The sequence below is a fragment of the Carcharodon carcharias genome, chromosome 14, assembly GCF_017639515.1.
Source record: "Carcharodon carcharias isolate sCarCar2 chromosome 14, sCarCar2.pri, whole genome shotgun sequence".
In the NCBI taxonomy this organism is placed as follows: domain Eukaryota; kingdom Metazoa; phylum Chordata; class Chondrichthyes; order Lamniformes; family Lamnidae; genus Carcharodon; species Carcharodon carcharias.
Window position 1 is genome coordinate 150,181,639 of NC_054480.1, and position 17,477 is coordinate 150,199,115.

Here is a 17,477-nt window from a genome sequence, read left to right on the forward strand (position 1 = left end):
AGGCCATTTAGTCTCAGGCTGTTTAATCTTAGACCGTTTAGTCTCAGACCATTTAGTCTCAGACCGTTTAGTTTCAGACCGTTTAGTCTCAGTTTGTTTAGTCTCAGGCCATTTAGTCTCAGGCCGTTTAGTCTCAGACCATTTAATCTCAGACCGTTTAGTTTCAGACCGTTTAGTTTCAGACCGTTTAGACTCTGTTTGTTTAGTCTCAGTCCGTTCAGTCTCAGTCCGTTTAGTCTCAGACCGTTTAGTCTCAGGCCGTTTAGTCTCAGTCGGTTTAGTCTCAGGCCATTTAGTCTCAGGCCGTTTAGTCTCAGACCATTTAGTCTCAGTGTGTTTAGTCTCAGTCCGTTTAGTCTCAGGCCGTTAAGTCTCAGTTTGTTTAGGATCAGGCCGTTTAGTCTCAGGCCGTTTAGTCACAGTTTGTTTAGTCTCAGGCCGTTTAGTCTCAGGCCGTTTAGTCTCAGTCCGTTCAGTCTCAGTCCGTTTAGTCTCAGATAGTTTAGTCTCAGAGCGTTTAGTCTCAGGCCGTTTAGTCTCAGGTCATTTAGTCTCAGGCCGCTTAGTCTCAGGTCGTTTAGTCTCAGAGCGTTTAGTCTCAGGCCGTTTAGTATCAGACCATTTAGTCTCAGTTTGTTTAGTCTCAGTCCATTTAGTCTCAGTCCGTTTAGTCTCAGACCGTTTAGTCTCAGGTAGATTAGTCTCAGAGCGTTTAGACTCAGGCCGTTTAGTCTCAGACCCTTTAGTCTCAGTCCGTTTAGTCTCAGGTAGTTTAGTCTGAGTCCATTTAGTCTCAGACAGTTTAGTCTCAAGCCATTTAGTCTCAGGCCGTTTAGTCTCAGACCGTTTAGTCTCAGTTTGTTTAGTCTCAGGCCGTTTAGTCTCAGGCCGTTTAGTCTCAGGTAGATTAGTCTCAGAGCGTTTAGTTTCAGGCCGTTTAGTCTCAGGCCGTTTAGTCTCAGGCCGTTTAGTCTCAGGTCGTTTAGTCTCAGTCCGTTTAGTCTCAGACCCTTTAGTCTCAGTCCGTTTAGTCTCAGGTAGTTTAGTCTTAGACCGTTTAGTCTCAGTCCGTTTAGTCTCAGTCCGTTTAGTCTCAGGTAGTTTAGTCTCAGAGCATTAGTCTCAGGCCGTTTAGTCTCAGGTCATTTAGTCTCAGGCCGTTTAGTCTCAGGTCGTTTAGTCTCACAGCGTTTAGTCTCAGTTTGTTTATTCTCAATTTGTTTAGTCTCATGCCGTTTAGTCTCAGTCCGTTTTGTCTCAGGCCGTTAGTCTCAGGTTGGTTAGTCTCATTTTGATAACTCTCAGGCCGTTTAGTCTCAGACCGTTTAATCTCAGTCCGTTTAGTCGCAGACCATTTATTCTCAGTTTGTATAGTCTCAGACTGTTAATTCTCAGTCCGTTTAGTCTCAGATCGTTTAGTCTCAGACCATTTAGTCTCAGTCCTTTTAGTCTCGGATTGTTTAGTCTCAGGCTGTTTAGTCTCAGGTCGTTTAGTCTCAAGCCATTTAGTCTCAGGCCGTTTAGTCTCAGACCGTTTAGTCTCAGGCCGTTTAGTCTCAGTCCGTTTAGTCTCAGGCCATTTAGTCTCAGGTCATTTAGTCTCAGACCGTTTAGTCTCAGACCGTTTAGTCTCAGGTCATTTAGTCTCAGACCGTTTAGTCTCAGACCGTTAGATCTCAGGCCATTGAGTCTCAGACCATTTAGTCTCAGACCGTTTAGTCTCAGACCGTTTAGTCTCAGTTTGTTTAGTCTCAGGTCCTTTATTCTCAATCCGTTTAGTCTCAGACCGTTTAGTCTCAGTCTGTTTAGTCTCAGTTTGTTTAGTCTCAGTCCGTTTAGTCTCAGGCCGTTTAGTCTCAGACTGTTTAGTCTCAGGCCATTTAGTTTCAGGCCGTTTAGTCTCAGGCCGTTTAGTCTCAGTTTGTTTTGTCTCAGACCGTTTAGTCTCAGACCGTTTAGTCTCAGTATGTTTAGTCTCAGTCCGTTTAGTCTCAGTCCGTTTAATCTCAGGCCATTCAGTCTCAGACCATTTCGTCTCCAGCCATTTCGTCTCAAACCGTTTAGTCTCAGGCCATTTATTCTCAGACCATTTAGTCTCAGAGCGTTTAGTCTCAGACCATTTAGTCTCAGGCCGTTTAGTCTCAGACCATTTATCTCAGACCATTTAGTCTCAGACTGCTTAGTCTCAGACCGTTTAGTCCCAGACCATTTAGTCTCAGAGCGTTTAGTCTCAGACCGTTTAGTCTCAGGCCATTTAGTCTCACTCTGTTTAGTCTCAGGCCGTTTAGTCTCAGTCCGTTTAGTCTCAGTCCGTTTAGTCACAGGCCGTTTAGTCTCAGGCCGTTTAGTCTCAGTCCGTTTAGTCACAGACCGTTTAGTCTCAGGTAGTTTAGTCTCAGAGCATTTAGTCTCAGGCAGTTTAGTATCAGACCATTTAGTCTCAGTTTGTTTAGTCTCAGGCCATTTAGTCTCAGGCCCTTTAGTCTCAGACCATTTAATCTCAGACCGTTTGGATTCAGACCGTTTCGTCTCAGTTTGTTTAGTCTCAGGCCGTTTAGTCTCAGTCCGTTTAGTCTCAGACCATTTAGTCTCAGACCATTTAGTCTCAGACCATTTAGTCTCACTTTGTTTAGTCTCAGACCGTTTAGTCTCAGGCCATTTAGTCTCAGGCCCTTTAGTCTCAGACCGTTTAGTCTCAGTTTGTTTAGTCTCAGGCCGTTTAGTCTCAGGCCGTTTAGTCTCAGGTCGTTTAGTCTCAGGCCGTTCAGACTCAGGCCATTTAGTCTTAGTCGTTTAGTCTCAGACCGTTTAGTCTCAGGTAGTTTAGTCTCAGAGCGTTTAGTCTCAGGCCGTTTAGTCTCAGGTCATTTAGTCTCAGGCCGTTTAGTCTCAGGTCGTTTAGTCTCAGACCGTTTAATCTCAGTCTATTTGGTCTCAGACCGTTTAGTCTCAGGTCGTTTAGTCTCAGACCGTTTAATCTCAGACCGTTTAGTCTCAGACCGTTTAGTTTCAGACCGTTTAGTCTCAGTTTGTTTAGTCTCAGGCCGTTTAGTCTCAGTCCGTTTAGTCTCAGACCATTTAGTCTCAGACCATTTAGTCTCAGACCGTTTAGTCTCAGACCATTTAGTCTCAGGCCGTTTAGTCTCAGACCATTTATCTCAGACTGCTTAGTCTCAGACCGTTTAGTCCCAGACCATTTAGTCTCAGAGCGTTTAGTCTCAGACCGTTTAGTCTCAGGCCATTTAGTCTCAGACCTTTTATTCTCCGTTTGTTTAGTCTCAGACTGTTAATTCTCAGTCCGTTAAGTCTCTGATCGTTTAGTCTCAGACCATTTAGTCTCAGTCCGTTTAGTCTCAGTTTGTTTAGTCTCAGGCTGTTTAGTCTCAGGTCGTTTAGTCTCAAACCATTTAGTCTCAGGCAGTTTAGTCTCAGACCGTTTAGTCTCAGGCCATTTAGTCTCAGTCCGTTTAGTCTCAGGCCGTTTAGTCTCAGGCCATTTAGTCTCAGACCGTTTAGTCTAGACCGTTTAGTCTCAGGTCATTTAGTCTCAGGTCATTTAGTCTCAGACCGTTTAGTCACAGACCGTTTAGTCTCAGTTTATTTAGTCTCACACCGTTTAGTCTCAGACCGTTTAATCTCAGGCCATTGAGTCTCAGACCATTTAGTCTCAGACCGTTTAGTCTCAGACCGTTTATTCTCAGTTTGTTTAGTCTCAGGTCGTTTAGTCTCAATCCGTTTAGTCTCAGACCGTTTAGTCTCAGTCTGTTTAGTCTCAGTTTGTTTAGTCTCAGTCCGTTTAGTCTCAGGCCGTTTAGTCTCAGACTGTTTAGTCTCAGGCCATTTAGTTTCAGTCCGTTTAGTCTCAGACTGTTTAGTCTCAGTTTGTTTAGTCTCAGACCGTTTAGTCTCAGACCGTTTAGTCTCAGTATGTTTAGTCTCAGTCCGTTTAGTCTCAGTCCGTTTAATCTCAGGCCATTCAGTCTCAGACCATTTCGTCTCCAGGCATTTCGTCTCAAACCGTTTAGTCTCAGGCCATTTATTCTCAGACCATTTAGTCTCAGAGCGTTTAGTCTCAGACCATTTAGTCTCAGGCCGTTTAGTCTCAGACCATTTATCTCAGACCATTTAGTCTCAGACTGCTTAGTCTCAGACCGTTTAGTCCCAGACCATTTAGTCTCAGAGCGTTTAGTCTCAGACCGTTTAGTCTCAGGCCATTTAGTCTCACTCTGTTTAGTCTCAGGCCGTTTAGTCTCAGTCCGTTTAGTCTCAGTCCGTTTAGTCACAGGCCGTTTAGTCTCAGGCCGTTTAGTCTCAGTCCGTTTAGTCACAGACCGTTTAGTCTCAGGTAGTTTAGTCTCAGAGCATTTAGTCTCAGGCCATTTAGTCTCAGGCCGTTTAGTCTCAGTCCGTTTAGTCTCAGACCGTTTAGTCTCAGAGCGTTTAGTCTCAGGCCATTTAGTCTCAGGCCGTTTAGTCTCAGTCCGTTTAGTCTCAGACCATTTAGTCTCAGACCATTTAATCTCAGACCGTTTAGTCTCAGACCATTTAGTCTCAGGCCGTTTAGTCTCAGACCATTTATCTCAGACTGCTTAGTCTCAGACCGTTTAGTCCCAGACCATTTAGTCTCAGAGCGTTTAGTCTCAGTCAACTTAGTCTCAGACCCTTTAGTCTTAGGCCATTTAATCTCAGACCGTTTAGTCTCAGGCCATTTAGTCTCACTCTGTTTAGTCTCAGGCCGTTTAGTCTCAGTCCGTTTAGTCTCAGTCCGTTTAGTCTCAGGCCGTTTAGTCTCAGGCCGTTTAGTCTCAGTCCATTTAGTCTCAGACCGTTTATTCTCAGGCCGTTTAGTCTCAGTCCGTTTAGTCTCAGACCGTTTAGTCTCATTCCATTTAGTCTCAGACCGTTTAGTCTCAGACCGTTTAGTCTCAGTCTGTTTAGTCTCAGGCCGTTTAGTCTCAGGCCATTTAGTCTCAGGCCATTTAGTCTCAGGCCGTTTAGTCTCAGTTTGTTTAGTCTCAGTCTGTTTAGTCTCAGTCCGTTTAGTCTCAGACCGTTTAGTCTCAGGCCGTTTAGTGTCAGGAAGTTTAGTCTCAGGTAGTTTAGTCTCAGGCCGTTTAGTCTCAGACCATTTAGTCTCAGTTTGTTTAGTCTCAGACTGTTTAGTCTCAGGCCATTTAGTCTCAGTCGTTTAGTCTCAGTCCGTTTAGTCTCAGGTAGTTTATTCTCAGAGCGTTTAGTCTCAGGCCGTTTAGTCTCAGGTCATTTAGTCTCAGGCCGTTTAGTCTCAGGTCTTTTAGTCTCAGAGCGTTTAGTCTCAGTTTGTTTATTCTCAGTTTGTTTAGTCTCAGTCCGTTTCGTCCCAGGCCGTTTAGTCTCAGACCGTTTAATCTCAGTCCGTTTAGTCTCAGACCATTTATTCTCAGTTTGTTTAGTCTCAGACTGTTAATTCTCAGTCCGTTTAGTCTCTGATCGTTTAGTCTCAGACCATTTAGTCTCAGTCCGTTTAGTCTCAGTTTGTTTAGTCTCAAGCCATTTAGTCTCAGGCCGTTTAGTCTCAGACCGTTTAGTCTCAGGCCGTTTAGTCTCAGACCGTTTAGTCTCAGGCCGTTTAGTCTCAGTTCATTTAGTCTCAGATCGTTTAGTCTAGACCGTTTAGTCTCAGGTCATTTAGTCTCAGACCGTTTAGTCACAGACCGTTTAGTCTCAGGCCATTGAGTCTCAGACCATTTAGTCTCAGACCGTTTAGTCTCAGACCGTTTAGTCTCAGTTTGTTTAGTCTCAGGTCGTTTAGTCTCAATCCGTTTAGTCTCAGACCGTTTAGTCTCAGTCTGTTTAGTCTCAGTTTGTTTAGTCTCAGTCCGTTCAGTCTCAGGCCATTTAGTCTCAGACTGTTTAGTCTCAGGCCATTTAGTTTAGGCCGTTTAGTCTCAGGCCGTTTAGTCTCAGTTTGTTTAGTCTCAGACCGTTTAGTCTCAGACCGTTTAGTCTCAGTATGTTTAGTCTCAGGCCGTTTAGTCTCAGGCCATTTAGTCTCAGACCGTTTAGTCTAGACCGTTTAGTCTCAGGTCATTTAGTCTCAGGTCATTTAGTCTCAGACCGTTTAGTCACAGACCGTTTAGTCTCAGTTTATTTAGTCTCACACCGTTTAGTCTCAGACTGTTTAATCTCAGGCCATTGAGTCTCAGACCATTTAGTCTCAGACCGTTTAGTCTCAGACCGTTTATTCTCAGTTTGTTTAGTCTCAGGTCGTTTAGTCTCAATCCGTTTAGTCTCAGACCGTTTAGTCTCAGTCTGTTTAGTCTCAGTTTGTTTAGTCTCAGTCCGTTTAGTCTCAGGCCGTTTAGTCTCAGACTGTTTAGTCTCAGGCCATTTTGTTTCAGTCCGTTTAGTCTCAGACTGTTTAGTCTCAGTTTGTTTAGTCTCAGACCGTTTAGTCTCAGACCGTTTAGTCTCAGTATGTTTAGTCTCAGTCCGTTTAGTCTCAGTCCGTTTAATCTCAGGCCATTCAGTCTCAGACCATTTCGTCTCCAGGCATTTCGTCTCAAACCGTTTAGTCTCAGGCCATTTATTCTCAGACCATTTAGTCTCAGAGCGTTTAGTCTCAGACCATTTAGTCTCAGGCCGTTTAGTCTCAGACCATTTCTCTCAGACCATTTAGTCTCAGACTGCTTAGTCTCAGACCGTTTAGTCCCAGACCATTTAGTCTCAGAGCGTTTAGTCTCAGACCGTTTAGTCTCAGGCCATTAGGTCTCACTCTGTTTAGTCTCAGGCCGTTTAGTCTCAGTCCGTTTAGTCTCAGTCCGTTTAGTCACAGGCCGTTTAGTCTCAGGCCGTTTAGTCTCAGTCCGTTTAGTCACAGACCATTTAGTCTCAGGTAGTTTAGTCTCAGAGCATTTAGTCTCAGGCCATTTAGTCTCAGGCCGTTTAGTCTCAGTCCGTTTAGTCTCAGACCGTTTAGTCTCAGAGCGTTTAGTCTCAGGCCATTTAGTCTCAGGCCGTTTAGTCTCAGTCCGTTTAGTCTCAGACCATTTAGTCTCAGACCATTTAGTCTCAGACCGTTTAGTCTCAGACCATTTAGTCTCAGGCCGTTTAGTCTCAGACCATTTATCTCAGGCTGCTTAGTCTCAGACCGTTTAGTCCCAGACCATTTAGTCTCAGAGCGTTTAGTCTCAGACCGTTTAGTCTCAGGCCGTTTAGTCTCAGGCCACTTAATCTCAGACAGTTTAATCTCAGACCGTTTAATCTCAGGCCGTTTAGTCTCAGATCGTTTAGTCTCAGACTATTTAGTCTCAGACCGTTTAGTCTCAGTCAACTTAGTCTCAGACCCTTTAGTCTTAGGCCATTTAATCTCAGACCGTTTAGTCTCAGGCCATTTAGTCTCACTCTGTTTAGTCTCAGGCCGTTTAGTCTCAGTCCGTTTAGTCTCAGTCCGTTTAGTCTCAGGCCGTTTAGTCTCAGGCCATTTAGTCTCAGTCGTTTAGTCTCAGTCCGTTTAGTCTCAGGTAGTTTATTCTCAGAGCGTTTAGTCTCAGGCCGTTTAGTCTCAGGTCATTTAGTCTCAGGCCGTTTAGTCTCAGGTCTTTTAGTCGCAGAGCGTTTAGTCTCAGTTTGTTTATTCTCAGTTTGTTTAGTCTCAGTCCGTTTCGTCCCAGGCCGTTTAGTCTCAGACCGTTTAATCTCAGTCCGTTTAGTCTCAGACCATTTATTCTCAGTTTGTTTAGTCTCAGACTGTTAATTCTCAGTCCGTTTAGTCTCTGATCGTTTAGTCTCAGACCATTTAGTCTCAGTCCGTTTAGTCTCAGTTTGTTTAGTCTCAAGCCATTTAGTCTCAGGCCGTTTAGTCTCAGACCGTTTAGTCTCAGGCCGTTTAGTCTCAGACCGTTTAGTCTCAGGCCGTTTAGTCTCAGGTCATTTAGTCTCAGACCGTTTAGTCTAGACCGTTTAGTCTCAGGTCATTTAGTCTCAGACCGTTTAGTCACAGACCGTTTAGTCTCAGGCCATTGAGTCTCAGACCATTTAGTCTCAGACCGTTTAGTCTCAGACCGTTTAGTCTCAGTTTGTTTAGTCTCAGGTCGTTTAGTCTCAATCCGTTTAGTCTCAGACCGTTTAGTCTCAGTCTGTTTAGTCTCAGTTTGTTTAGTCTCAGTCCGTTCAGTCTCAGGCCATTTAGTCTCAGACTGTTTAGTCTCAGGCCATTTAGTTTCAGGCCGTTTAGTCTCAGGCCGTTTAGTCTCAGTTTGTTTAGTCTCAGACCGTTTAGTCTCAGACCGTTTAGTCTCAGTATGTTTAGTCTCAGTCCGTTTAGTCTCAGTCCGTTTAATCTCAGGCCATTCAGTCTCAGACCATTTCGTCTCCAGCCATTTCGTCTCAAACCGTTTAGTCTCAGGCCATTTATTCTCAGACCATTTAGTCTCAGAGCGTTTAGTCTCAGACCATTTAGTCTCAGGCCGTTTAGTCTCAGACCATTTATCTCAGACCATTTAGTCTCAGACTGCTTAGTCTCAGACCGTTTAGTCCCAGATCATTTAGTCTCAGAGCGTTTAGTCTCAGACCGTTTAGTCTCAGGCAGTTTAGTATCAGACCATTTAGTCTCAGTTTGTTTAGTCTCAGGCCATTTAGTCTCAGGCCCTTTAGTCTCAGACCATTTAATCTCAGACCGTTTGGATTCAGACCGTTTCGTCTCAGTTTGTTTAGTCTCAGGCCGTTTAGTCTCAGTCCGTTTAGTCTCAGACCATTTAGTCTCAGACCATTTAGTCTCAGACCATTTAGTCTCAGACTGCTTAGTCTCAGACAGTTTAGTCCCAGACCATTTAGTCTCAGAGCGTTTAGTCTCAGACCGTTTAGTCTCAGGCCATTTAGTCTCACTCTGTTTAGTCTCAGGCCGTTTAGTCTCAGGCCGTTTAGTTTCAGTCCGTTTAGTCACAGACCGTTTAGTCTCAGAGCGTTTAGTCTCAGGCCATTTAGTCTCAGGCCGTTTAGTCTCAGACTGTTTAGTCTCAGGCCATTTAGTTTCAGGCCGTTTAGTCTCAGGCCGTTTAGTCTCAGTTTGTTTAGTCTCAGACCGTTTAGTCTCAGACCGTTTAGTCTCAGTATGTTTAGTCTCAGTCCGTTTAGTCTCAGTCCGTTTAATCTCAGGCCATTCAGTCTCAGACCATTTCGTCTCCAGCCATTTCGTCTCAAACTGTTTAGTCTCAGGCCATTTATTCTCAGACCATTTAGTCTCAGAGCGTTTAGTCTCAGACCATTTAGTCTCAGGCCGTTTAGTCTCAGACCATTTATCTCAGACCATTTAGTCTCAGACTGCTTAGTCTCAGACCGTTTAGTCCCAGACCATTTAGTCTCAGAGCGTTTAGTCTCAGACCGTTTAGTCTCAGGCCGTTTAGTATCAGACCATTTAGTCTCAGTTTGTTTAGTCTCAGGACATTTAGTCTCAGGCCCTTTAGTCTCAGACCATTTAATCTCAGACCGTTTGGATTCAGACCGTTTCGTCTCAGTTTGTTTAGTCTCAGGCCGTTTAGTCTCAGTCCGTTTAGTCTCAGACCATTTAGTCTCAGACCATTTAGTCTCAGACCGTTTAGTCTCAGACCATTTAGTCTCAGGCCGTTTAGTCTCAGACCATTTATCTCAGACTGCTTAGTCTCAGACCGTTTAGTCTCAGACCATTTAGTCTCAGTTTGTTTAGTCTCAGACCGTTTAGTCTCAGGCCATTTATTCTCAGGTCGTTTAGTCTCAAGCCATTTAGTCTCAGGCCCTTTAGTCTCAGACCGTTTAGTCTCAGTTTGTTTAGTCTCAGGCCGTTTAGTCTCAGGCCGTTTAGTCTCAGGTCGTTTAGTCTCAGGCCGTTCAGACTCAGGCCATTTAGTCTTAGTCGTTTAGTCTCAGACCGTTTAGTCTCAGGTAGTTTAGTCTCAGAGCGTTTAGTCTCAGGCCGTTTAGTCTCAGGTCATTTAGTCTCAGGCCGTTTAGTCTCAGGTCGTTTAGTCTCAGACCGTTTAATCTCAGTCTATTTGGTCTCAGACCGTTTAGTCTCAGTTTATTTAGTCTCAGTCTGTTTATTCTCAGACCGTTTAGTCTCAGACCGTTTAGTTTCAGACCGTTTAGTCTCAGTTTGTTTAGTCTCAGGCCGTTTAGTCTCAGTCCGTTTAGTCTCAGACCATTTAGTCTCAGACCATTTAGTCTCAGACCGTTTAGTCTCAGACCATTTAGTCTCAGGCCGTTTAGTCTCAGACCATTTATCTCAGACTGCTTAGTCTCAGACCGTTTAGTCCCACACCATTTAGTCTCAGAGCGTTTAGTCTCAGACCGTTTAGTCTCAGGCCGTTTAGTCTCAGGCCACTTAATCTCAGACAGTTTAATCTCAGACCATTTAATCTCAGTCCGTTTAGTCTCAGACCATTTAGTCTCAGACCATTTAGTCTCAGACCGTTTAGTCTCAGACCATTTAGTCTCAGGCCGTTTAGTCTCAGACCATTTATCTCAGACTGCTTAGTCTCACACCGTTTAGTCCCGGACCATTTAGTCTCAGAGCGTTTAGTCTCAGACCGTTTAGTCTCAGACCTTTTATTCTCTGTTTGTTTAGTCTCAGACTGTTAATTCTCAGTCCGTTAAGTCTCTGATCGTTTAGTCTCAGACCATTTAGTCTCAGTCCGTTTAGTCTCAGTTTGTTTAGTCTCAGGCTGTTTAGTCTCAGGTCGTTTAGTCTCAAACCATTTAGTCTCAGGCAGTTTAGTCTCAGACCGTTTAGTCTCAGGCCATTTAGTCTCAGTCCGTTTAGTCTCAGGCCGTTTAGTCTCAGGCCATTTAGTCTCAGACCGTTTAGTCTAGACCGTTTAGTCTCAGGTCATTTAGTCTCAGGTCAAATAGTCTCAGACCGTTTAGTCACAGACCGTTTAGTCTCAGTTTGTTTAGTCTCACACCGTTTAGTCTCAGACCGTTTAATCTCAGGCCATTGAGTCTCAGACCATTTAGTCTCAGATCGTTTAGTCTCAGACCGTTTATTCTCAGTTTGTTTAGTCTCAGGTCGTTTAGTCTCAATCCGTTTAGTCTCAGACCGTTTAGTCTCAGTCTGTTTAGTCTCAGTTTGTTTAGTCTCAGTCCGTTTAGTCTCAGGCCGTTTAGTCTCAGACTGTTTAGTCTCAGGCCATTTAGTTTCAGGCCGTTTAGTCTCAGGCCGTTTAGTCTCAGTTTGTTTAGTCTCAGACCGTTTAGTCTCAGACCGTTTAGTCTCAGTATGTTTAGTCTCAGTCCGTTTAGTCTCAGTCCGTTTAATCTCAGGCCATTCAGTCTCAGACCATTTCGTCTCCAGCCATTTCGTCTCAAACCGTTTAGTCTCAGGCCATTTATTCTCAGACCATTTAGTCTCAGACCGTTTAGTCTCAGACCATTTAGTCTCAGGCCGTTTAGTCTCAGACCATTTATCTCAGACCATTTAGTCTCAGACTGCTTAGTCTCAGACCGTTTAGTCCCAGACCATTTAGTCTCAGAGCGTTTAGTCTCAGACCGTTTAGTCTCAGGCCGTTTAGTATCAGACCATTTAGTCTCAGTTTGTTTAGTCTCAGGACATTTAGTCTCAGGCCCTTTAGTCTCAGACCATTTAATCTCAGACCGTTTGGATTCAGACCGTTTCGTCTCAGTTTGTTTAGTCTCAGGCCGTTTAGTCTCAGTCCGTTTAGTCTCAGACCATTTAGTCTCAGACCATTTAGTCTCAGACCGTTTAGTCTCAGACCATTTAGTCTCAGGCCGTTTAGTCTCAGACCATTTATCTCAGACTGCTTAGTCTCAGACCGTTTAGTCTCAGACCATTTAGTCTCAGTTTGTTTAGTCTCAGACCGTTTAGTCTCAGGCCATTTAGTCTCAGGTCGTTTAGTCTCAAGCCATTTAGTCTCAGGCCCTTTAGTCTCAGACCGTTTAGTCTCAGTTTGTTTAGTCTCAGGCCGTTTAGTCTCAGGCCGTTTAGTCTCAGGTCGTTTAGTCTCAGGCCGTTCAGACTCAGGCCATTTAGTCTTAGTCGTTTAGTCTCAGACCGTTTAGTCTCAGGTAGTTTAGTCTCAGAGCGTTTAGTCTCAGGCCGTTTAGTCTCAGGTCATTTAGTCTCAGGCCGTTTAGTCTCTGGTCGTTTAGTCTCAGACCGTTTAATCTCAGTCTATTTGGTCTCACACCGTTTAGTCTCAGTTTATTTAGTCTCAGTCTGTTTATTCTCAGACCGTTTAGTCTCAGACCGTTTAGTTTCAGACCGTTTAGTCTCAGTTTGTTTAGTCTCAGGCCGTTTAGTCTCAGTCCGTTTAGTCTCAGACCATTTAGTCTCAGACCATTTAGTCTCAGACCGTTTAGTCTCAGACCATTTAGTCTCAGGCCGTTTAGTCTCAGACCATTTATCTCAGGCTGCTTAGTCTCAGACCGTTTAGTCCCAGACCATTTAGTCTCAGAGCGTTTAGTCTCAGACCGTTTAGTCTCAGGCCGTTTAGTCTCAGGCCACTTAATCTCAGACAGTTTAATCTCAGACCGTTTAATCTCAGGCCGTTTAGTCTCAGACCGTTTAGTCTCAGACTATTTAGTCTCAGACCGTTTAGTCTCAGTCAACTTAGTCTCAGACCCTTTAGTCTTAGGCCATTTAATCTCAGACCGTTTAGTCTCAGTCCGTTTAGTCTCAGACCGTTTAGTCTCATTCCATTTAGTCTCAGACCGTTTAGTCTCAGACCGTTTAGTCTCAGTCTGTTTAGTCTCAGGCCGTTTAGTCTCAGGCCATTTAGTCTCAGGCCATTTAGTCTCAGGCCGTTTAGTCTCAGTTTGTTTAGTCTCAGTCTCTTTAGTCTCAGTCCGTTTAGTCTCAGACCGTTTAGTTTCAGGCCGTTTAGTGTCAGGAAGTTTAGTCTCAGGTAATTTAGTCTCAGGCCGTTTAGTCTCAGACCATTTAGTCTCAGTTTGTTTAGTCTCAGACCGTTTAGTCTCAGGCCATTTAGTCTCAGGTTGTTTATTCTCAAGCCATTTAGTCTCAGGCCCTTTAGTCTCAGACCGTTTAGTCTCAGTTTGTTTAGTCTCAGGCCGTTTAGTCTCAGGCCGTTTAGTCTCAGGCCGTTTAGTCTCAGGTCGTTTAGTCTCAGGCCGTTCAGACTCAGGCCATTTAGTCTCAGTCGTTTAGTCTCAGACCGTTTAGTCTCAGGTAGTTTAGTCTCAGAGCGTTTAGTCTCAGACCGTTTAATCTCAGTCTATTTGGACTCAGACCGTTTAGTCTCAGTTTATTTAGTCTCAGTCTGTTTAGTCTCAGACCGTTTAGTCTCTGACCGTTTAGTCTCAGTTTGTTTAGTCTCAGGCCGTTTAGTCTCAGTCCGTTTAGTCTCAGACCATTTAGTCTCAGACCATTTAGTCTCAGACCGTTTAGTCTCAGACCATTTAGTCTCAGGCCGTTTAGTCTCAGACCATTTATCTCAGACTGCTTAGTCTCAGACCGTTTAGTCCCACACCATTTAGTCTCAGAGCGTTTAGTCTCAGACCGTTTAGTCTCAGGCCGTTTAGTCTCAGGCCACTTAATCTCAGACAGTTTAATCTCAGACCATTTAATCTCAGTCCGTTTAGTCTCAGACCATTTAGTCTCAGACCATTTAGTCTCAGACCGTTTAGTCTCAGACCATTTAGTCTCAGGCCGTTTAGTCTCAGACCATTTATCTCAGACTGCTTAGTCTCACACCGTTTAGTCCCAGACCATTTAGTCTCAGAGCGTTTAGTCTCAGACCGTTTAGTCTCAGACCTTTTATTCTCTGTTTGTTTAGTCTCAGACTGTTAATTCTCAGTCCGTTAAGTCTCTGATCGTTTAGTCTCAGACCATTTAGTCTCAGTCCGTTTAGTCTCAGTTTGTTTAGTCTCAGGCTGTTTAGTCTCAGGTCGTTTAGTCTCAAACCATTTAGTCTCAGGCAGTTTAGTCTCAGACCGTTTAGTCTCAGGCCATTTAGTCTCAGTCCGTTTAGTCTCAGGCCGTTTAGTCTCAGGCCATTTAGTCTCAGACCGTTTAGTCTAGACCGTTTAGTCTCAGGTCATTTAGTCTCAGGTCATTTAGTCTCAGACCGTTTAGTCACAGACCGTTTAGTCTCAGTTTGTTTAGTCTCACACCGTTTAGTCTCAGACCGTTTAATCTCAGGCCATTGAGTCTCAGACCATTTAGTCTCAGATCGTTTAGTCTCAGACCGTTTATTCTCAGTTTGTTTAGTCTCAGGTCGTTTAGTCTCAATCCGTTTAGTCTCAGACCGTTTAGTCTCAGTCTGTTTAGTCTCAGTTTGTTTAGTCTCAGTCCGTTTAGTCTCAGGCCGTTTAGTCTCAGACTGTTTAGTCTCAGGCCATTTAGTTTCAGGCCGTTTAGTCTCAGGCCGTTTAGTCTCAGTTTGTTTAGTCTCAGACCGTTTAGTCTCAGACCGTTTAGTCTCAGTATGTTTAGTCTCAGTCCGTTTAGTCTCAGTCCGTTTAATCTCAGGCCATTCAGTCTCAGACCATTTCGTCTCCAGCCATTTCGTCTCAAACCGTTTAGTCTCAGGCCATTTATTCTCAGACCATTTAGTCTCAGACCGTTTAGTCTCAGACCATTTAGTCTCAGGCCGTTTAGTCTCAGACCATTTATCTCAGACCATTTAGTCTCAGACTGCTTAGTCTCAGACCGTTTAGTCCCAGACCATTTAGTCTCAGAGCGTTTAGTCTCAGACCGTTTAGTCTCAGGCCGTTTAGTATCAGACCATTTAGTCTCAGTTTGTTTAGTCTCAGGCCATTTAGTCTCAGGCCCTTTAGTCTCAGACCATTTAATCTCAGACCGTTTGGATTCAGACCGTTTCGTCTCAGTTTGTTTAGTCTCAGGCCGTTTAGTCTCAGTCCGTTTAGTCTCAGACCATTTAGTCTCAGACCATTTAGTCTCAGACCGTTTAGTCTCAGACCATTTAGTCTCAGGCCGTTTAGTCTCAGACCATTTATCTCAGACTGCTTAGTCTCAGACCGTTTAGTCTCAGACCATTTAGTCTCAGTTTGTTTAGTCTCAGACCGTTTAGTCTCAGGCCATTTAGTCTCAGGTCGTTTAGTCTCAAGCCATTTAGTCTCAGGCCCTTTAGTCTCAGACCGTTTAGTCTCAGTTTGTTTAGTCTCAGGCCGTTTAGTCTCAGGCCGTTTAGTCTCAGGTCGTTTAGTCTCAGGCCGTTCAGACTCAGGCCATTTAGTCTTAGTCGTTTAGTCTCAGACCGTTTAGTCTCAGGTAGTTTAGTCTCAGAGCGTTTAGTCTCAGGCCGTTTAGTCTCAGGTCATTTAGTCTCAGGCCGTTTAGTCTCAGGTCGTTTAGTCTCAGACCGTTTAATCTCAGTCTATTTGGTCTCACACCGTTTAGTCTCAGTTTATTTAGTCTCAGTCTGTTTATTCTCAGACCGTTTAGTCTCAGACCGTTTAGTTTCAGACCGTTTAGTCTCAGTTTGTTTAGTCTCAGGCCGTTTAGTCTCAGTCCGTTTAGTCTCAGACCATTTAGTCTCAGACCATTTAGTCTCAGACCGTTTAGTCTCAGACCATTTAGTCTCAGGCCGTTTAGTCTCAGACCATTTATCTCAGGCTGCTTAGTCTCAGACCGTTTAGTCCCAGACCATTTAGTCTCAGAGCGTTTAGTCTCAGACCGTTTAGTCTCAGGCCGTTTAGTCTCAGGCCACTTAATCTCAGACAGTTTAATCTCAGACCGTTTAATCTCAGGCCGTTTAGTCTCAGACCGTTTAGTCTCAGACTATTTAGTCTCAGACCGTTTAGTCTCAGTCAACTTAGTCTCAGACCCTTTAGTCTTAGGCCATTTAATCTCAGACCGTTTAGTCTCAGTCCGTTTAGTCTCAGACCGTTTAGTCTCATTCCATTTAGTCTCAGACCGTTTAGTCTCAGACCGTTTAGTCTCAGTCTGTTTAGTCTCAGGCCGTTTAGTCTCAGACCATTTAGTCTCAGGCCATTTAGTCTCAGGCCGTTTAGTCTCAGTTTGTTTAGTCTCAGTCTCTTTAGTCTCAGTCCGTTTAGTCTCAGACCGTTTAGTTTCAGGCCGTTTAGTGTCAGGAAGTTTAGTCTCAGGTAATTTAGTCTCAGGCCGTTTAGTCTCAGACCATTTAGTCTCAGTTTGTTTAGTCTCAGACCGTTTAGTCTCAGGCCATTTAGTCTCAGGTTGTTTATTCTCAAGCCATTTAGTCTCAGGCCCTTTAGTCTCAGACCGTTTAGTCTCAGTTTGTTTAGTCTCAGGCCGTTTAGTCTCAGGCCGTTTAGTCTCAGGCCGTTTAGTCTCAGGTCGTTTAGTCTCAGGCCGTTCAGACTCAGGCCATTTAGTCTCAGTCGTTTAGTCTCAGACCGTTTAGTCTCAGGTAGTTTAGTCTCAGAGCGTTTAGTCTCAGACCGTTTAATCTCAGTCTATTTGGTCTCAGACCGTTTAGTCTCAGTTTATTTAGTCTCAGTCTGTTTAGTCTCAGACCGTTTAGTCTCTGACCGTTTAGTTTCAGACCGTTTAGTCTCAGTTTGTTTAGTCTCAGGCCGTTTAGTCTCAGTCGGTTTAGTCTCAGGCCGTTTAGTCTCAGGCCGTTTAGTCTCAGACCATTTAGTCTCAGTTTGTTTAATCTCAGTCCGTTTAGTCTCAGGCCGTTAAGTCTCAGTTTGTTTAATCTCAGGCCGTTTAGTCTCAGGCCTTTTAGTCTCACTTTGTTTAGTCTCAGGCCGTTTAGTCTCAGGTAGATTAGTCTCAGAGCGTTTAGTCTCAGTTTGTTTAAACTCAGTCGTTTAGTCTCAGTCCGTTTAGTCTCAGGTAGTTTAGTCTCAGAGCGTTTCGTCTCAGGCCGTTTATTCTCAGGTCATTTAGTCTCAGGCCGTTTAGTCTCAGGTCGTTTAGTCTCAGAGCGTTTAGTCTCAGTTTGTTTATTCTCAGTTTGTTTCGTCTCAGTCCGTTTCGTCCCAGGCCGTTTAGTCTCAGTTTGTTTAGTCTCAGACCGTTTAGTCTCAGACCGTTTAGTCTCAGTATGGTTAGTCTCAGTCCGTTTAGTCTCAGTCCGTTTAATCTCAGGCCATTCAGTCTCAGACCATTTCGTCTCCAGCCATTTCGTCTCAAACCGTTTAGTCTCAGGCCATTTATTCTCAGACCATTTAGTCTCAGAGCGTTTAGTCTCAGACCATTTAGTCTCAGGCCGTTTAGTCTCAGACCATTTATCTCAGACCATTTAGTCTCAGACTGCTTAGTCTCAGACCGTTTAGTCCCAGACCGTTTAGTCTCAGAGCGTTTAGTCTCAGACCGTTTAGTCTCAGGCCATTTAGTCTCACTCTGTTTAGTCTCAGGCCGTTTAGTCTCAGTCCGTTTAGTCTCAGTCCGTTTAGTCACAGGCCGTTTAGTCTCAGGCCGTTTAGTCTCAGTCCGTTTAGTCACAGACCGTTTAGTCTCAGGTAGTTTAGTCTCAGAGCATTTAGTCTCAGGCCATTTAGTCTCAGGCCGTTTAGTCTCAGTCCGTTTA